This window comes from Sorghum bicolor, chromosome 6, assembly GCF_000003195.3.
Source record: "Sorghum bicolor cultivar BTx623 chromosome 6, Sorghum_bicolor_NCBIv3, whole genome shotgun sequence".
NCBI lineage: Eukaryota > Viridiplantae > Streptophyta > Magnoliopsida > Poales > Poaceae > Sorghum > Sorghum bicolor.
The window spans coordinates 19,210,935-19,230,929 of NC_012875.2; positions in this window are offsets into that span (position 1 = coordinate 19,210,935).

Below are 19,995 nucleotides of genomic sequence, written 5' to 3' on the forward strand. Positions count from 1 at the left end.
GGGGCTCGAGCAGTCCCTCCTCTTGGCCACCCGGCTGCTGCTGTTGCTGCTGCTGCTGCTGTTGTTGCGCCTCATGCTCCTGCGGCTCTCGCCCGCGGCCCTGCTCCTGTGGCTGCCGCGCCACCTCACGCTCCCGTTCTTCATCTTCCTCCCTCTTTTTCTTCAGCTCCTCGAGGGCGCGGAGGCCGGCGGGCCAGGGAGTCGGTCCCGCGACGTGAGAGGTCGACGTTTCCTCCTCCATAGGGCGGATGCCTCCAGGCGTTTTTTTACCATCAGACGTATCACTGATGGTGATGGGTTCCCCCTCGACCCCCAATCGAGGAGACTCGGGGGCTCCCTCCGGCACTTGCGTCTGGGGCGCCTCACCACACGCCGGCAACGACGTGGTAGGCTCGGAACGAGGCGGAGCACTCTCGACGCCGGCTAGAGGTTGGGAGTCGGAGGAGCCTACAAAGCAAAGGGTAAAAGTCAGACACTATAGTAACCGACACAAGAACATCACAGATCCCAAAAGTAAGCCACAAACCTGGCTCCTTGGAGGCGGCACCCGCTTTGAGCCTCTTCGCCATGGACGGCTGGGCCTGCTCGAGGGTCCGCTTTAGCCTGAGAAAAGAAAGAAATGAGCGCGAAAAGGATCAGCATATGAGGAAAGGCGGAAGAGGAGGAAGACAAAAGCCACAACATCGAAAAGGCTTACCCCACAGGGAGAACAACTCGCCTCCCGCCGCCCCGACCGGTGGGCCTCGAGCCGCCCCGCGTCAGGGCTCCAGACCCCCCGAGGGCAGGCGCTGGCCCAGGCGCGTCAGTTCCCGCCTGGCGGGCGCCGGGACTGGCGCTCCTGCGACCGGCCTCTCCTTTGTCGGAGGCCGCAGCGCGACCACGAGTCAGTGGCCCCGTCGCCTGGGACCTAGCATGGCCACCCGTCTTGGGCACGGGAGGAGGGCGCGGGGCGACCCGACCAGCCGCGGGCGCAGGAGGGGTGTCGGCGCGCGGACGGTGGGATCCGCCTGGACCCCCCGTCGGAACTTCCGTCCGAGGAGCGTCGACATCACCTCGAGATGGACCCTCGAGGATTCGGTCAAGGCGTGACGCCATCCCCTCGGAATCGTCGCTGTCGTCGTCGTCGTCGTCATCGTCGTTGGGGGATTCTTCCTCAGGCTCCCCCCTCTGCCTAGATTTGGCTCGACGCTCCTCTAACGCTTGACGGTCGAGGTTCTTCTTCTTCTCCCCCCTCTTGGCAGAGTCCTTGGCGGACTTTAGCTTTTCGGCGGATTGGCGCCGTTTGTCGCGATCGACCTCGTCCTCCTTTACCGGAGACCTCGAGGACCGGACGTCAATCTGTCCCTGACGAAATAAAGGCAGACTTAGAAAAGAGAAAGAGAGGGAAAGAAAAGGTACCCAGAATCGAGGCTGCGCGCATGGAGAAAACATACCAGATCGATCGAGCCGGCGTCTGGCCTCATGGGGAAGCCGTTAACATGCTCCGGCTGAAAATCACCGGCAATTGCGGCCCTGACTCGGGCCGCGACCTCGTCATCCGCCGGAGCCTCGTTGGACATCCGGCACGCCTCGAGGTCTCGAGATGAGACGCCAGGGCCCATCTCATCCATCCTCAACGGCCAAGACATCAAAGGGAGAACTCTCCGGTGATGGACGGCCGAGAGGACGAGGGCGGCGGTCAAGCCCTCCGAGCGCAGCTTCTTCATGGCGTCGAGGAGGGGGTCTAGCCGAGATTGATGAGCTTGGACGACGCCGTATGTCCAGTCCGCTGGACGCTCCATGATCAGACGGCCCGAGTAGGAAGGCAGGAGGTTGTCGTCGTTCCGCAGGTAAAACCACTAGGAGTCCTAGCCGGCATGGTTGGTCGATAACCCTACCAGGATGTACTCCCGCGGCCTGTCCGTCTTCCCCGTCTTCTGCACAAGGTTGAGGCATCCCGCCCGCACGGGCTTCCTTACGCCCATGGTTCCGGTGGGGGCATGGAAAAGCTCGCCCCTGTAGAGGTGGAGCCACAGCTCCCAGTGCGGCATCATCCCCAAGTAGCCCTCAAACACGGCGGCGAAGACCGCCGCGACGGTGATGGCGTTCGGGGAGAAGTGCTGGAGCTCCACCCCATAGTGGAAGCAGAGGGCCCGCATGAAGCAGCTAGGGGGCGCGCCTAGGCCGTGGCGGTGGAACTTGGCGAACGACACCACGTAGCCCTCGGGCGGCTGGGGCTCCCTGTGATTCGCCGGCGGCGCGATCCACTCTGGCGACGACAACGAGGTACGGCGGCGCAGCAGTCCCTCTTTCTCAAGCTCTAACAACCAGCGCTCCGTCATCGACGACGGGCACCAGTTGTCGGCGGTGACGAGTCTTACAGGCATCACGACCGGAGGGACGGTGGACCCGCTACTGCTCGAGGAGTCGCGTGCGCGTGAGACGGCGAGAAAGCTAGGGTGGCAAGAAGGCTAAGGCAAGAGTGAAGATGGGAGGCGGAAGAAAGAACGGCGACGGTGCCGTGGCGTATTTATAAGCCAAGATCCACCAACGGACAGATCCGAGAAATGAGGTAACGTCCCCCCATCAATGCGCTACCTAACAGTCTTTCCCCCCTTCACAGGCCGGGCGCTCCGAATTCCACGCTGGTACAATGTCATAACGTCACCCGCCTGAAAAGGCGCGCCCAACGGGCAAAAAGGCGAACCACCACGGCCACTTCCTTCCCTTGTAAGCCAAGGGGCGTACCCGCGAAAGCCTCGAGAGGTCGCAGGCTGGCCCGCCGAAAGGGTTCGACAGCCGATCTCGAGCACCAGAGTCAGGGATCTCCAGCGAGCGGTCGAAGATCGAGGCCCGCCTCAAAGACTCGCTGGCGATGTCCAAGGTAGGATTGAGACAGTCGAGAGGAATCCCCCCGACGGGAGGCATCGAGCCGCTGGACTCTATCGAATGAGACCGGTAACCCCGACCACGTCAACCCAGCTTTATGAGAACGCCTCCGGGCTACAACTGACCCCCTCGAAAAGGGCACAGGTTCTCACTTGGACTGCCCGCTAGAAACTCAAACTGGGGTGGAAGACGCTCGCTCTATCGAGAGTACGTCGAAACCCCCTCGTAAGACAAAGCCGATCAGAACCTTCCACCACTGGTGTCGACAGTGTTTCTGCGAATTTGGCAAAATAACCCTCGAAGGAGTTAAAAACTCCCTCGAGGGCTCGGGGGCTACCCCCACGGGGTCGCTCGCGCACCCCCACGGAAGTTCGACCGAAAAACCAAAAGTCTCCACTCGAGCGCCAGCGCTCGAATGGAGACTCGGGGGCTACTGTCGAGGGTATCAACAAGGGGTACCCTCACCGAGGCATATAACAAGGTTATCCGTACGTAGGGCGAGGGCCTCGATTCGACGCTCCATCCGTACGTATGCGCAGCGATCGACGGCCACAGCCTCGAAGACGGAAATAGCGTCGAGCGAATCAATCAGGCGCCGAGCTCTGGTTACCGTCGAATACGGAACAGGCTCACGCGAACCGGGAGGCGTCGAGCGCAAGGACGCCGCCCGCCGCCTGACGCGCGCACGCGAGCCGGGGCATTAAATGCGCCTGATGCTTCCCCACCTAACACACGGGTCACGGGAGGCGTGATAGGGAACAGGCATCCGTCCCATCGATCTTTTTGCAGCCTTCCCCACCAAACGGCCTAGGGCGTGTCAGGACGAGGGAAACAGAGATGGCACGTCTAATCAAGACCCCCTCGAGGTAGCCAAGGTCAGCGCTCCGGCATCAGGACGACGTACGGCGTCCGACCCTCGACTAAACATGGTTCCTTCCTGGGGACGGGTCGGACGTCGACTGGCCGCGCCGCAACCACTCCGTCGGATTTGCCGCCAAACCGTACGAGCATGCAACCGTTGAACCAGTACAAGACGGCGCGCAGAGCAGAATGCAGGGGCACGCGTAATCATCACCAGGCTATTAAGACGGGACAGCTTGAGGCCATGCCGGTACGGGAGCCTCGAGTAGGTCAGCGCTCCATACTGCTATCAACTCCTATTCTGACGCCTATACATGTACCCTGGGTCTCTCCTTGGAACTATAAAAGGAGAGACTCAGGAATAGAACGGGAGGGACATCACCTCGCGATACTACACACACACGTAGTAAGGCACCCACACTTCATACCGCGCTTGTATTCACCCCTGTACGAGCACTTAGGTGCAAGATAATACAAACTTCTCCCCCCCCGCTGGACGTAGGGCCTTCTCTTGCCCGAACCAGGATAAATCTCTGTGTCTTCTTGCATCACCGTCTGGGAAAGGGAGCACGCGTACAAATTTACTCGTTGGTGTGACCCCCCGAGGGGAAAACACCGACATTCCCTAGACTACTATCGCTCTTATTTATCCCTCAACCCCCTTAGGTTAGTTAGTAGATTAATTTGGATATCTTTTATTTTATTTTCTTATCCACATATCGACTACCCATCCATCCATTCTTGCTAGCCAACCCATTCCTTACCATTCCTAACTCCGATGGATGGGTAGTTGATATTTGGATCCTTACCAAAATATCACTTACCTATAACTAATGGAATATTTAAGTGGAGCTCATAGGTGTGAAAAACAGCTCATACATATGTTGTCTAATCGAGCCATGGATCCAAAGGAACTCAGCATATAATTAAATCAAGATGTGCATGTGTGGTGGAGTACTGTAACACCCTAAAATTGTTTTCTGGGAAATAGAGAGAAAATGATTTAATTTTGTATTTTTGTGCTCATGAAATATAGAGAAATAATATTTTTCATTAAATTAAAATTCATCGTAGGACATAGAAACATGTTTGAGCATACATGCCATGGCATTTTATTTACTGTGATGAGTGTATTTAAACGCAAAATTCAAAATGATTCAAAAGGGTTTTTAAATGAATTTCAAATGGCTTTTGAAATAAAACAAAAAAGATGGAAGAAAAGTAAAACCTCTCCCTTCTCTCTCTCGGCCCGAAGGCCTGGTTGCCCCCCTGTAGCCCATTCTCCCTCTCCCTTGCTCTCGGCCCAGCAGGCGCACCCTCCCCTCCCTCTTCTTTCTTTGACCGACATCCTGGGCCCGCGTGTCAGCCTCCCTTCCCCTCTTCTTTCTCTGGCAGGCGAGCAGGCCCCACCCCTTCTCTCTCTGCCGCACTGGCCCCACACGTCAGCCCTCCTCCTTCCTCCCCGCCATGCTCGAGCAGGAAACGATTCCACACCAAATCGAATCCGTGGAGCCTGGGATTTCCTTGCCTAACGCGAAAACCGACCTCTATAAAACCCCCAGCGTCGCCCCCGTGTGTTGTTTTCCATCCCCGACGCAAGTTTAGGGCCCTAGCCGCACTTGTCGAGGGGTCCTAGGATCTCACCGTGTCGAGCTCCATCCGCCGCCGAGGCACGCCCTCTCTGCTCCCTCTTCGCTCAAGTGAAGTGTTGTGGTGAGTTCGCAACGTTCTCCGCTACCCTCTGGTGGTCTTCTTTCGCTGCTTGGCCATCGGGAACGACCAAAACGAGCTCCAGCGAGGTGCATCAATGGCGCCGCCGTGGATGCCTTGTTCCGGCGAGGCAGCCGATCGGCGTATTCCCCCAGGGCAGATCTGAACCGTCCATGCCTAATTCGAGGGCCCAGATCGGCCCCTTCGGTGGTCTTTTTGCTTAAGAGTCCTTGAGTATTTTTACGAATTAGCCCGCGGTCCTCGGTGCCCCGAGCAGGTTTTCGTTTTCCAACTTCGAAAGCGTATTCCTGGCCGGGTTGATTGAAATACGCTTTATGTTATTTACTAAATTGCCACTGAACTTGTTTTGGCTCTAAAATATTCATCTTAACTCCGATTTGACCCATTCAAATTGCACTAGATTTGTGTTCATGAGATCTACATGTTAGTAACTTTATTTTCCCAGTTTGAAACTTTTTAATTTCGTGATCCTATTTAATTAATTAGTTTTCTATATAAAATCTTAGAAAATTCATATCTTCTCCGTTTTAACTCCGATTTTCGTGAACTTTACGTTTGTGTGATTGTAGCATTGCGTAGAATATTTTGATAAACTTTTATATTTGTTTTACCACTGTTTGATGTATTGTTCTAATTATAGCTTGTTTGCTTCGTGTATGATTGTCTACATTGAATTGTGTGTTGTTGATTGATGATCGGGATTAGACGGTGAGCCGTATGTTGGTGAGCAAGACCAAGCCTTTGAAGACCAGCAGGCTCAGGAGAGCTTTGATCAAGGCAAGTATAACTAGGGTTCATCCTTGTTACCTATACACTATTAATACAATATTTATCATTTGCATATGTCCACCTTGATGACCCTAGCAAAATCATAGATGATTGTTATCCTGAATTCCTTGTTACCTATTTTGGATATGCATTTGGGTAGTTCTTGCTAGTGCCTGAATATAATCCATGATCTTGTAACATGAATGTTTGGATATATAATAAACAATAAAATAAGCTTTCTACCAACTTGAATATAAAGGGTGGAAAGAACTTTGGCCTTTGCTAGATTGATCTTGACCCTCCATAAGGACTTATCCCTTGGCAAAAGCTGGGACAACTCGTACAACCATGAGGGCTATATGGCTCTGGCTTTAGCTCAGTATGAAGACCTTTTCTAGCTTGTTAGAGGTTACCCGAAAGGGCGGAGGGGCTGAACCGTTTTGGGTATAGTGCGAGCCCCTGTCCTTATGTGTATAGGCTGCGCGTCATTGTGCCATTTGGAAGGGGGGTATCTATATCTGTGCACAAAGGAAACCTTGCGGCCCTAACATGTTAGACGAACTTTTGAAAGGCTTCTTAGTGATCCCTGCCGACCTCCCTAGGAAGGGGGTTAAGAGACTCGCGACCTCAGGCGAAAGGGTAAATCATGACTCATGGGTAAAGATGTACAACCTCTGCAGAGTGTTAAATCTGGTATACTAGCCGTGCCCACGGATACGGGCGGCCCGAAAAACTGACGGAATAGATGGACACTGATGAACTTGATTAATGATGATAAATGATGGTTTATTATGTTGTTTATATGTGTTATTCATAATTCCTATATACAATTGATCATGTGGTTATGGGATTAATCATGCTACCTTGATATTTGCTATTCAATGATTAATATGTTATCTACATATAAAAGCTAACTACAGTCAAACCAGTGTCAGCTTATTGAGCCTCATGAACCCCTGGTTATACTTGTTGAGTACGATATGTGCTCACTCTTGCAATTTCCCCCACACTTCAGGAGATGATAGGCTTGTGATCAACCAGTCAGTTGGATCCTGTGGAGAGAAGTTAATACCCGAAGTTTGATGTTGTCTATCCGTTGTTTGCTACCAAAGGTGATATCTTTTATACTACGTTCGTTATATAATTTATGCATTGTCTTTTGATATTACCCCTTATTTGTAGCTATATGTGAGATTTGGCTTCTAACACTCACATATGGTGCATATCTGATTTTGTCCTTAAAATCGGGTATTACAAGTACATGATAGTGATGGTAAAAATGTATAGGTGATAATAAAACTTACTTCTCATTGCTCCTCATATTGCTACCTCTCCTCTTCTTTGATCTTTGCTTTGGGAGAACGTGGGCTATCTTTTTTCTTTTTTTCAGGTGGGTAGTAGATACCCCAAATTCTACTGTCGGACACTTGTCCATTTTTTCCACTCAAGTGGCCATCTTTGTACCCCTAATTCTACTCCGGACACTTGTCCATTTTTACCTCTCATCTCACTCTTTTTTCTTTCTTTTCCGAGGTTCCGGGCACTTGCCCCTTTTTATTTCCTCGCATATTTTTGCATAACCCATGCCTCTTTTGCATAGAATCTTTTTAGAGAGAGAGAAAAACAATATTTGGGACAGTGAGTGATAATATTTTTTTAGCAGTTTTAATGAATGGTGGTGAATGGTGTGTGTAAGTGAATATCTTAATTTAACCACATGAAAAGCTCCTAAGGGTCTACACAGCTCGATCAAACTCAATGTAAATATAGTAAAAGATGTTATAGCAAGTATGGCTGTGGTAGGTAGTTTGTAATGCTAGGAACTCATCATGTGATTTATAAGTTTTCAAAATAAATCTCCAGAACTTAGTGTAGTAGGAACAAGATAAACAGCAGGTCAAACTTTATATTATGTCCTTTTGCTTACCTAGACTTTAGTTTTATGCTTCCCATAGATAGTAATTTCAGTTTTAGTAATTCCTGGAAGAACACTAATATAAAAAGCTAGGTACTTGTAACAGAGCAACTGTTCATCATTTCCATCATGCATCTTTTTGGTCTATTTATTTTTCTAGAGATTAAACTTAGCAGAAAATAAAGCACACTTATCTACACACTCTTTTCATTTTGTTTTCATGTTTATAAAATGCAGTAAATTAAAGCAAGAAAATATTTATTGGGTTTTCTAAGTTTTACTCTATAAGATAAATAAAACACTTAAAGCAGAAAAGAATAAATAAGAAGAGCAAATAAAAACTTACTTGATAAATTTGGGAGGAACTCCCCCAAGCTGGATGTGGATGTCGGTCTTACCCGATGTTCCAGAACCGCATCATGGTGGTGATGTTATCGTTCATTGTTGTGGTATCTTGTGTCAGCTCTTATACTGCAGTGGCGTGGTCCTGGTTCCATTTCTGCTGTTCTTCCAGGAGTCGACCATGTTCTGCTTGCGTGTTCTGGATGTCGAGGAGAGTGTTGTCGGTACGGGTGAAGAAAGCACTGGCCTCTTGGTAGTAGTCATTCATGAAAGCGTAGGAGGCGTCGGAGTATCGTCCTGCATCGAATTGGGGCGGAGGTCTTGATCCTGAAGCTCCATAAGGATCAGTAGAGTACCTGCCTGTTTGGAAAGGCGGGTTTGTCCACTGGTGATCTAGGCTCTCCGGCCATGTCTCCTGTGTCGGCTCTTGTGGTTGCGCATGTCGAACCCATGGGTCTCGAAGGACTCGGGGGTTGTAGCCATGATAATGCAGGTGTGCTGCTTCTTCTGGTCCGGAATCAGCTCCATACCAGGTGCGTTCTTGATGGGTGGTCATCCTTTTAGATGCCACTCTCTGTGGAGCTCTCTGGTTCACTGGTGTCACTGCAATCTCAATCAAAAAATTTTGAACAACATAGAGGCCAAGGTTCGGGTTAGGTAACCGAATCTTGCCTTTATTATCATATAGCATATACATTACGTTCTCCTCTTTCTTTAACATCCGAGCTTGTCTAAATGTGTCATAGCCATGATAAATTCTTAACTCATCTATGAATTCCAGTGATGAATTTTTTAGTAAATGAAGATTAGAGGCTAGACGAGTGATAAGTGAAGTACATTATACTGGTCCCTGAAGACTTGGTATACTAAGCCAATGAGAAACTAAAAGTGTAACAGGTGAAGTGGGTACTTTATTAATAGCAGCATATAGAAGTTGTAAATCTCCTACTCTTACTTTCCTAATATCATCATAATAGAAAAGATTGTACCCAAGCCATTTGTGGAACATCCTAAGAGTGGGGTGTTCCATATCACTAGTTCGGGCTTGACTATAAAAATTATCTCTAGATATTTCTCTCTAGAACTGGTGTCTCTCAAAATCGGGTAAGTCGGAGTCAATGTTCAGGATGCATCTTGAAGAGAAACCAAGATGGTCGCTCAGTTCTCTCCAAGACAACATAATCTCCTGTTTGAACATCCGAAAAACAATTCCCCCCTCATAATATTGTAAAGTGCAAAGAAATTCAAGGGTGAGAAGACAAAAACCCAGCTTAGTTATGTTCCAAAAATTTATCCAACCTAACATCTAGAAAATTAAGTCGAATTCAGTATCCATACCTGTTTCTTGTAGCAAGATTGGATCAAGAGTAGTGGTGTGAATGAAATCTTTGTCCTTTAGTTGCTGGTAGACTTCCTTTTCCCTACGAGTCTTCAGTCCAAGGTCTCCTATCTTGAGAAGGACCTTTACTTGCTGATCAGATGAAGATGACGAACCTTGTGTAGGCGTTGGGTCGACGCTCATCTCTGACGGGTGTGAGGAGTGTCGGGATGAACTCCTTGTACCTATGTTCTTGAGGGCCTTCCCTGCGTTCTTCACCTTCTTGAACATCCTGTAAACAAAAGTTGGCCAACACACAACTAGTGGAAAATGTGAGAGAAAATATTAGTGATTAGCTGTCCGGAATGTTAGTAGTCCAAGGGTTAGTCGTTCAAGACAAGTTTTTATTTTGGCAGCACCTGCCCCTAAACAACTTTTACTTCCGCTTTGGACAGCGGGATCACTACTTACTAGGTGAAGCTCACTCTCTCACTCAAACACTACCAACTTCTTTCCCACTCTTCTCTTCCTCTCTACTCTCTTCTCACTTCACTACAAGAGCTCCTTCTCTGGAAACTGAAACTTGCGTGGTTTTCTAGAATGCTTGTGTGATGGAGATGGAGGCAGGAGGTGGCAATTTATAGGAGGAAGAGGGGGCAGGGCGGGTGCCCTCTATAGGTGGGCGAGCACCCAAGTGGGCGCCCATCCTGGCTGCCCTTTCTCCACTCCTTCCTTTGCTTAATCTTTAAGCCAAAAAATAATTCAATGGAGGTGGTTGGTCGGTGGAAAAGTGCTGGTGAGTGGAGATATGTTGGTGGATCAAATAATGTGATGGGATGTGTGTGAGGTGTGGTGTATGACATGTGGGACCCAAGGAGTGTGGGTCATGCTTCTAGAAGGTTGCTATAATTAAATATAATGCAGGAAAATCTATGAGAATTAAAACTTATTTGAAATGATAATGGAAAATATTTTTGTGCCTCCACAATAATTAATAAATATGGGTTGTTACACACCATAAATATTATTTATATGGGGCTTTTTATTATTATAATAATGCTATGAATATATATGACTAATGCAAGAATTAATTATGCAAGAATTAATGACGCGGATAAATACTGATTTACCTCCCGGTGAGGGTTTGGGATTTTTAGGTCCCCCAAGCTGGACCTCCAAATCTTTTAATCTTCTGAATTACCTTCCTCCAGAGATGGTGTCTCCAGTGGTCCTTCTTCATGAACTTCCTTCACTATTGAGTCTCTCTCTGGTCTGGGCTTGAATGTGAAGTGTTCTTCTTGTCCGTTTATGTTGAATTTGATTTCTCCTTTCCCGACATCAATGTGGGCATTGGCGGTGCTCAGAAATGGCCTTCCAAGGATAATGGACACTTTTGAGTCAGGACTCATGTCCAGTACCATGAAGTCTACTGGCACAAGGAAGTCTCTGATCTTGACTGGAATGTTTTCAGCGATGCCCAACGGGTGTCGAACTGATTGATCCGCTAGTTGCAGGCACATTGATGTTGGTTCTAGGGTCGTATGCTCAAGCTTCTCGTAGACTGATGCTGGCATCACACTGACACTTGCTCCGAGATCACAAAGTGCATTGTTGAAGTGTTGGTTTCCGATCGAGCAATCAATAGTGGGGCATCCTGGATCCTTCTTCTTCCTTGGTGGTATATTGAGGATGGCCGCACTACATTCTTCTATCAGCTTGATAACCTCAGTGGTGGGAAGTGGTCTCTTCTTGTTAAGAATATCTCTGATGTACTTTGTATATGTAGGTACCTGTATGGCATCAAGCAGAGGTATGTTGACATATAATTTTTGAATGACCTCTACAAACTTACCAAACTGCTCATTCGACTGCAGTCCTCTGTTTCTTCTGGGAAATGGCAAATAGTTGGTGTCGTAAAAATCTTTCCTCATTTCTCCAGTTCTTGGTGGTTGTAGCAGATCTTCTGCTTCAACTGGGCTTTCTTCTTCTATCACTGCTGGTTGTACTGGTGCTGATGTTCTTTGTTTCTCTTTTGGGTATGGGGGATCCCTGGTGGCTTTGCCTCCTCTAGTAGTTATATTCTTTACCTGCTCAATGTTAGTAGCAAAAGGCAGTGCAGTGTTGACGGTCCTTAAGTATCAAATTTAATTATCAAATAAACAAAGAAAAGGATCCAAATGAAATCAACATCTAGACATAGGGTTTTATCTGACAGAATTCCACGAGTTTTGGTGTTTGTCTATTTCTGCAGGGGGTTATCAGGAAATACGGAAGAAAGGCCCACATGTCGGGATTACATAGAGATATCAACGTGTCGCGCAATTATCTTACATCTAGAAGACTCTAGAAGCCACGGGAATGAAGCGGAGGCGAAACGGGGCCTGGCCCTGGGCGCCCGCCCCCCTGATGAGTCTAATCAGGACTCTCTTTCAGGATCAATCTCCACCGACCTAAATGATCAAGGATAATCGTTCAATCAATGTCGGTTTGATCCAACGGCCCATATTCACTTGAAGGGACTATAAAACCAGACCCCCTGGCCCCTGGAGGAGAGAGCCTCTCAACCCTAATTCATTATTCTTCAAGGGAGAAGAAGCCTCTGATCAAGTTTAGAGCCACCACATCAATTAGACATCTAAATTAGCATAGCTACATAGGATTAGAATTAGAAGGAGTCAATCTTCGATTGGTTTCCGGATCTGTCAAGAGGATTCTTGGTAATTCTCTAATTGTTCTTCTAATTGTTCATCTTTGTTCTTTAATATTATAAATATGACTTTGTTCTACTTCAATATATTGCTTATGACTTTGCTCTACTTGTTTATATTCAAGATTATATTGTTCTTAGTTTATCATAGTTATATACTTGGCTTAGTTAGATTGGATCTATATACATGTTTAGGATCCATGGGTAGTTAGATTGGCTTAGTTGTATAGCGTTTATCCATGTTATATACTTGGCTTAGATTGGATCTATTATACATGTTTAGTTAGATTGGCTTAGTCGTATAGCGTTTATCCATCGGATCCATGGGTAAATGATAGATATTGTGTAGGCGTGGTGCTTATACCGTATTTATCTGCGATTGTACCCAATATGCCAGATCGTGGGGTAGTTCGTGATAGTGACAGCTTCATTGATTCTTATATAGTCCCCCTCTCGTGTATTGGGCTGGCAGAGCAACATTATTACAGGGGAATGATTGCTATGTTTCTCATTTACCTTGCTAATATCACTATGCATGGGTGTAGTCTTGTCTCGCAATGATTGCTAAGTATGATTGCACTAACTATGATAATGCTAGACTGTATAGTTGAGAATAACTTAGGAAATATTCTTGTAGTTCGTTCTAATACCATGCTAATGACTTGCTAGAATATCTAATTGAGGTGCTTATCATATTTATTATGTGGCTAAGTTATGCTGATCAGATTAATTATCTTTGTCACTATTCATTACTTTATATATCCTTTATGTGACACTTATCCCTATATGAAAGAGTTAGATAAATGTTCTCAATTATACATGCAATGATAGATACTCAATCTCATATTCCATTCTATAATCAACATTGATGGTTACTAATCCCTTCCCAGTGGTAAAAATATAAATAACGATACCTAGAATACTTCCCGGTTAAAATGCTACATCGGTATTAATCTGTGCGCTTGCAGATCCCATTTATTATTTAGAAGAGCAATTGCATATTTCAATACCGCGTCTCTCATGTCATGCTGGGGAGGACAACTTGGCTTAAGTGGTATGAGGGATAGGTTTGGCATTTTTGGCATCGTTATCTGAATTAGAAAACTAAGTCTACTTTTGGTAATGATGTTAAGAATACCCAACATGCAGCAGCTAACTTTATTAATTTAAGCTCTACCCTTTTATTAAGAGTGTTTTGCTCATCAAAGGCAGTTAGTAGAAAATCCATTTTATTGTGTATATCTTTTAGAGATGATTCATTTGTATCTAGCCTTTGTTTAACTTCATCATTAGTTCTGGTTTGTTGAGCAATTATCTCTTTTAATGGAAGTTGCTTGAAAGTATTACCTTAATTCATACCTTTGCTATTGGGTTGACTCGGAGTGGTTTGATATTTATGTGCTATCTCAATAGCCCTTTGATCTTCTTTGAACTTGGCCCTCTGGTCAATCCAATGGAGCAAATTTTCCATCTTGGTTAATAATGCATTTACTTCTTCTGGTATTTCTTCAGTTTGACGACATTGTTGAGCTTCATCTTGGAACCAGCTTTGATTTTCTGCTATCTTATCCAAAAGTATCTCTGCTTTTCCAATTGTAAGCTCCAAGAATGATCCTTTAGCAGATGCATCTAGGCACTCACGAGCCTTCTGGGTTAATCCATGGTAGAAGGTCTGCATAAGTAACCATGTGGCCATTCCATGGTGAGGACAATCTGATATGTATTCTTGAAAACGCTCCCATGCTTCTAAAATGGTTTCTGTCTTCCACTGTTGGAAACTGACTATATTTCCTCTTAAGGCAGTTATTTTGCCTATAGGGAAAACTTTGATAGAAAGGCATCTGACAAGTTCGTCCAGTTGTTGATGTTATCTTGATGAGTGCAGAACCACTTCCTTGCTTTCCCTTCTAGTGAGAATGGACAAAGGCGAAGCAGTATGATGTCTTTGTCGACTCCATTGATGTGGATTGTGCTTCCAATTTCTAAGAAATTCTGCAAGTGTGCACTAGCATCTTCATGTGCCTTTCCACTAAATTGTGTAGCTTGCACCAAATTGATGAGGCTTGACTTGAGCTCAAACTCGGGTACTCCTTCTTCTACTGCAAATCTTGGATTAGTTGGAATGTTCTCAAGACTTGGAGCAGAGAATTCTTGTAGGGTCTTCTGTGCCATAGCTTCAGCAATTGGTAGCTAGCTTCTTCTTTCTTTCTTGATTGCTTTGGTTCTGATGATGAAGAGTTGAATGTACCCAAAGTCAATCCTGATATACCCTGTATAAAAATATAAACATAGAAAAACAATAGGGTGAACCTACCAAAGCAGAGGTGCCTTGTTATGATTTCTCACTTAGTAGTTGTTTTATGCAATTATTTCTCTATAGTCTAGTCTAATATTTTATGTGAATAACCTTGACTGATTTCCTGACTTTCCTTACCGTTCCTATGTATTACCCTTTTGTTCCCCAGTAACGGTGCCAGAAATGCTTGTTGACACTAGCTAACACCACTTAGATACTAGGTTGTCATCCCCAGCATGATGCCAGAGTGTACAAAGGTATTTATAAATGTAAAGGCTCTCTAGAAAATAATCTATTCTATCCGCAAGCGCACAGATAAAACACCTCATTGTAGCATTTCACCAGGATAAGTATCCCAGGTATCGTTATTTATAATTTTGCTTAAGAGAACAAGAGGGATGAAATTAAAATAAGGACAAAATCTATCAAGGCATAGACTAGAGATAAACTTGCAAGAACATGATTACTAATGAGAAACTCGTCACACAGTCACTTACTTTGGCAGGGGGTAAACCATAACGATAATGATAATCAATTATAAGTTCATGGGTAAATTACACAACGATTAGAAAATAGACTACTCCTCATATATGTAGGTGACGTCGGATTAGCTAGAGAATGGATTCTAAGTTATCTACTATCTACTAAGTCATAATCTACTCTAGTTATCTACAAGATCATGTATAGCATAAAAGACTCTTCATTCATGTATAAGGAACATGCTAAAGTAAATCAGAACATCGTAAGACTTACTCCGCAATACAAATTCTGCCTGTCCTATCGACGAAGGGTGGACTATATAAGAATCAACGAAGTTGTCACTATCGCGAACTACCACACAACCCGGCCAATAGGATACATTTGCAGGTAAATAACATCTAAGCACCACGCCCACATGTGATCTACCACTTAACTCCCTCGAGTCAAGAGCTAAGCGCTTTGCAAACTTATACATAAACTCATTATCAATCATAACTATATCAAATATAGAACTAGAGCAAACTAAGAGCATAATAAATAGAGACATAATGCAATTAGAACAAAGTATTAGAGAAAGATATGAATAATACCAATCTTTATTACCGAAGATCCGAATCCAGAGCGTAGTGCTCTACTTCTCTAATTGCTATCTAATCAAACCTCTAAACTTGAAGGATTAGAGAGTAGCTAATTCTAATTCTCTGTGGGAGAGAAGCTCTAAATCCTAACTTTGATGGCTACCTCTGATAATGATTTCTCCTCGTCTCTTCTCTCCCCCAGGGGTGGAGAGGCCTTGGTTATATAGTCCTTTCAAGTGAATTTGGGCCGTTGGATCAAATCGACATTGATTGGATGGTTATCCTTGATCCTTTAGGTCGGTGGAGCTTGGTCCCCGAAAAGAATTCTGATTGGAGTCCAACCTAGGGCAGGCGCCCAAGGGGGGAGGGCGGGCGCCCTGCCCCCGAGCCCGATAGTCTTCTCGTTCGTTCCCGTGGCTTCTGGACTCTTCTAGATTAAGGAAAATTGCGTGGCACGTAATTATCTCGTTGTAAACATGACATGTGGGCCTTCTCTCCATATTTTCTGATATCCCACTACAGAAATAGATAAACACCAAAGCTCATGGAATTCTGTCAGATAAAACCCTAATTCTAGATGTTTGGTGCATATTGATCCTTTTCCATGTTTATTTGATGGTTAAATTTAGTACTTAAGAACAGTCAACACGTGTTCATCACCAGTTTTGCCGAGCTGCTTGGTAATCTTTATCAGATCGAATCCGCCAATCATTAAATGCAGCAGGATCAAGAGGGCGAGTGGGCTCAATTCACACCTGGTGCAGCTTCTTCATGAACTGCGTGTGGCTAGCCACATTCCTTCTTGTGGTAGCCATCGCAACCCTAGCCCCTACGCACGTGACCCCTCATCATCGGAGGCGCACTGGGTTCCAAGGCGTGGCTATCCTCCCCTACATTATGCGGTAGTGATGGGGCTATGGACGGAGGCGATCCTGCTGGCACAGACATGAGAGGAGGTAGCTGGGTTCTAATCGTGCGGTTCCTTCTATTGCTTTTTGTGGGCGCGGGTGCAAGGGCGGTGAGAAGCCTTGCATCAAACTTCGTCTCTCGGCCGTTGGATCTGACGTAGTTCTAATTTTCTAGGTACACAATGATTAGACTACTTAATGGAGGCATTTTAGACTTAAAATATTTTGAAATGGTCAATTATATTAGAGATAAAGGTTAAAACTCTCACCAAACAAGTCCAAAAGCCCACCCGTTTAGACAATCCGGCCCGAACGAGCACGGAAAACTATAGATTTCCATATGGCCCGAGGCCCGTTAGCATGGCCCACGGCCTGTTGTTTTGGCCCGGCAGAGGCACGGCCCAGCACGGTGGCCGTCGGGCCGGCACCAGCACGGCCCGAATCAGCAGGTCGTGCTTGGGCCGCCACCCTGGCCCGTGGCACGGCCCGAGAACGGCACGAAAAAAATAGCAGCACGACAGTGGCCCATAGCCCTAACGGCTCTTTCAGCCCTGCCCACGTCCACCCCGCCCCGCCCCGGTATATAAAAGGTCGCCCCCTGCCCCTTGTGTAAACCCTAAACCTAATCTCCCACCCCGCCGCGCCCCAGCCTGCTAGCTCTCTCCTCTCTCAATTCCAGCCGCCGCTCGCCTCGATTCGATCCGCCAGCCACCGCTAGCCTCGTCCTCGATTCGATCCACCGGTCGCCGGTCCCCTCGATCCGACGGCCGCTGCTCCACCTTCCCGGATGAGTTCCCTTCCCTAACCCTCTCCTCCCTCCCTTCCCCTCCACTCCTCTCTCTCCTTCTCTAGTGAAGCATGTGAGTTCGTGTTTATCTTCCTCCCTCTGCCGCCACTCATCGTCATCTCTAATGGATGCCTGTCTGTCTGTCACAACTTGACTTGTCGGTCGCTTCCTCTCCGGCACCGGGCTCCGGTAGCGCAGGTACTTGCCATAACCCTAACCCTAGATCTCTTCCATCTTTGATTCTTTCTCGCGATCTCTGACTCTTTTCTTTGTTTTCATCTTTGTCTTTGCAGGTTCGTGCCTGACACCGCGTCCTCCTCCTCTGGAGTAGTGGACATGGCCAGGCTGCCAAAGCGCCCGTTGAGGGGTGGTGCTGGAGGGCTGGTGGGTCCAGGTCGTGCTCAGCCGTCGAAGTCCAGTGCTGGTGCAGGGCTCGCAACGCGAGGGGTGGATCTGCATCCCCCTCGGCGATGGCGAGGACCTAACGCCGCACCCGGACGAGGTCGAGGATATGGAAGCCAAACTCGAGAACGATGACGACTTGCATGAAGACGCTCGTGCGTTCTTCGGCATCGACCTCGGTGACCAACAGCAGCCCATCAACCTCGATGGGGATGAGGACGACGACGGTGGCGTGTCTGCTTCGACTGACACTCATGGTACCTCAACCACGGGTAGTGGTAAGCGCAAGTCTATTGTGTGGACTTACTTTGATGAGATCAAGGATGAGAATGGGTTACGATCTGGTGCCGTATGTAGACATTGTCGTTCTCGGTATACTGCTAGATCCACGGGGGGCACTAGGCATTTGAGGTGACACATGAGAACCTGCATGAAAAAACAAAAACATGCAACTATGGTTCAATCTGAACTTGAACTTAACGCTGATGGCTTGAAAAACTGGGTTTATGATCCTGTCGTTGCTCGCATTGAGTTATGTAGGCTGATAGCTAAGTTAGACCTTCCCTTAGGCATTGGTGATACTCAGGCCTGAGAAGATTATATCAAGCGTGCTCATAACCCTTTGTTCGAGCGGGTCTCTAGGCAGTCCACAACTAGAGATCTTGGCAAGTTGTTTTTTGAAGAACGTTCTTTGCTTATGAATTCTTTGTTGCCTGCTTGTTCATCTATGTCTATCACATCAGACATTTGGTCTGGTAATGCTAAAGAAGATTACATATCTATTGTTGCTCATTATGTTTCTGCTGATTGGAGTTGCAGAATAAGGTTATTGGGTTTAGGCTAATCGAAGTGAAACATACTGGTGAAAACATAGCTGATAGAATATGTTATGTGCTTGAAGAGTTTAATTTGATGGATGAGACCTTTGCTATAACTCTTGATAATGCCTCTGCTAATACTAGGGCTTTTGAGATTTTGCAACCTTGCTTGTTTGGTTACATGGGTTCCTATCCTACACCTACACGTGAAGAACCTCACAAAGTTAACTATTTGCTTGTGCATCAGCGTTGTACTTGTCATATCATTAATCTAATTGTTAAGACTGGTTTGAAGAGGATTAATCCTTATCTTGAAGTATTTAGAACTGTAATAAACTTTTGAATTCCTCTAATCAGAGGATTGCACTGTTCAAAAGCTATTGCATTTCTAAAGGCTTAAGACCTAGAAAGTTTGGCTTGGATATGGATGTTAGGTGGAATTCCACCTATCTAATGCTTAAGCATTTGGTGCCTTACAAGGAAGTCTTTTCTGTGTGGATCACCACTAATCATGATGAGAACTTGTTGACTAAAGATCATTGGATTGTTGCTGAACACATGTTGAAATTCCTGGAAGTGTTTTATGATGCCACTCTTGTTCTGTCTGGTGTTTATTATCCAACTGCTCCACTTGTTTTGCATCATCTTCTTCACATTGCTGAGCACTTGCATGAGGCTGAGAATGATGCAAATTTTAGAAATATTGCTTCTCCTATGAAGCTTAAATTTCTGAAATATTGGGAGAAAATTCCATTGATCTATTCATATGCATTCATCCTTGATCCTAGAGGTAAATGGAAGGGCTTTGTTAATGTGCTTGGCTTGCTTGCTGAGAGTACTTGTGTCTCTTACACTCTGTACTGTGGTGATGTTAAAGATGAGATGTCCAGGCTATTTGGCAAGTATGAGGAGAAATTTGGTGGTGCAAGTAGGTCTCAAAGAGTTGCAATGCCCTTAGCCTGTTCTGGTAAGAATAAGCAGGTGTGGGGAAGGATCTATGGAGGTCCTGGTGCATCTCCTAGTCTTTCCCCCTCATGTTCATCTAGTCCATCTGCTGCTAGTGAGCTTCAAGCTTACTTGGAGAGTGACCCAGTCACTGATTGGGATGAGTCATTTGACATACTGCTATGGTGGCGTGACCACAAGCTAACATATCCAATTCTATCTATTATGGCTCACGATGTTATGTCTGTTCCTGTCTCTACTGTTTCTTTGG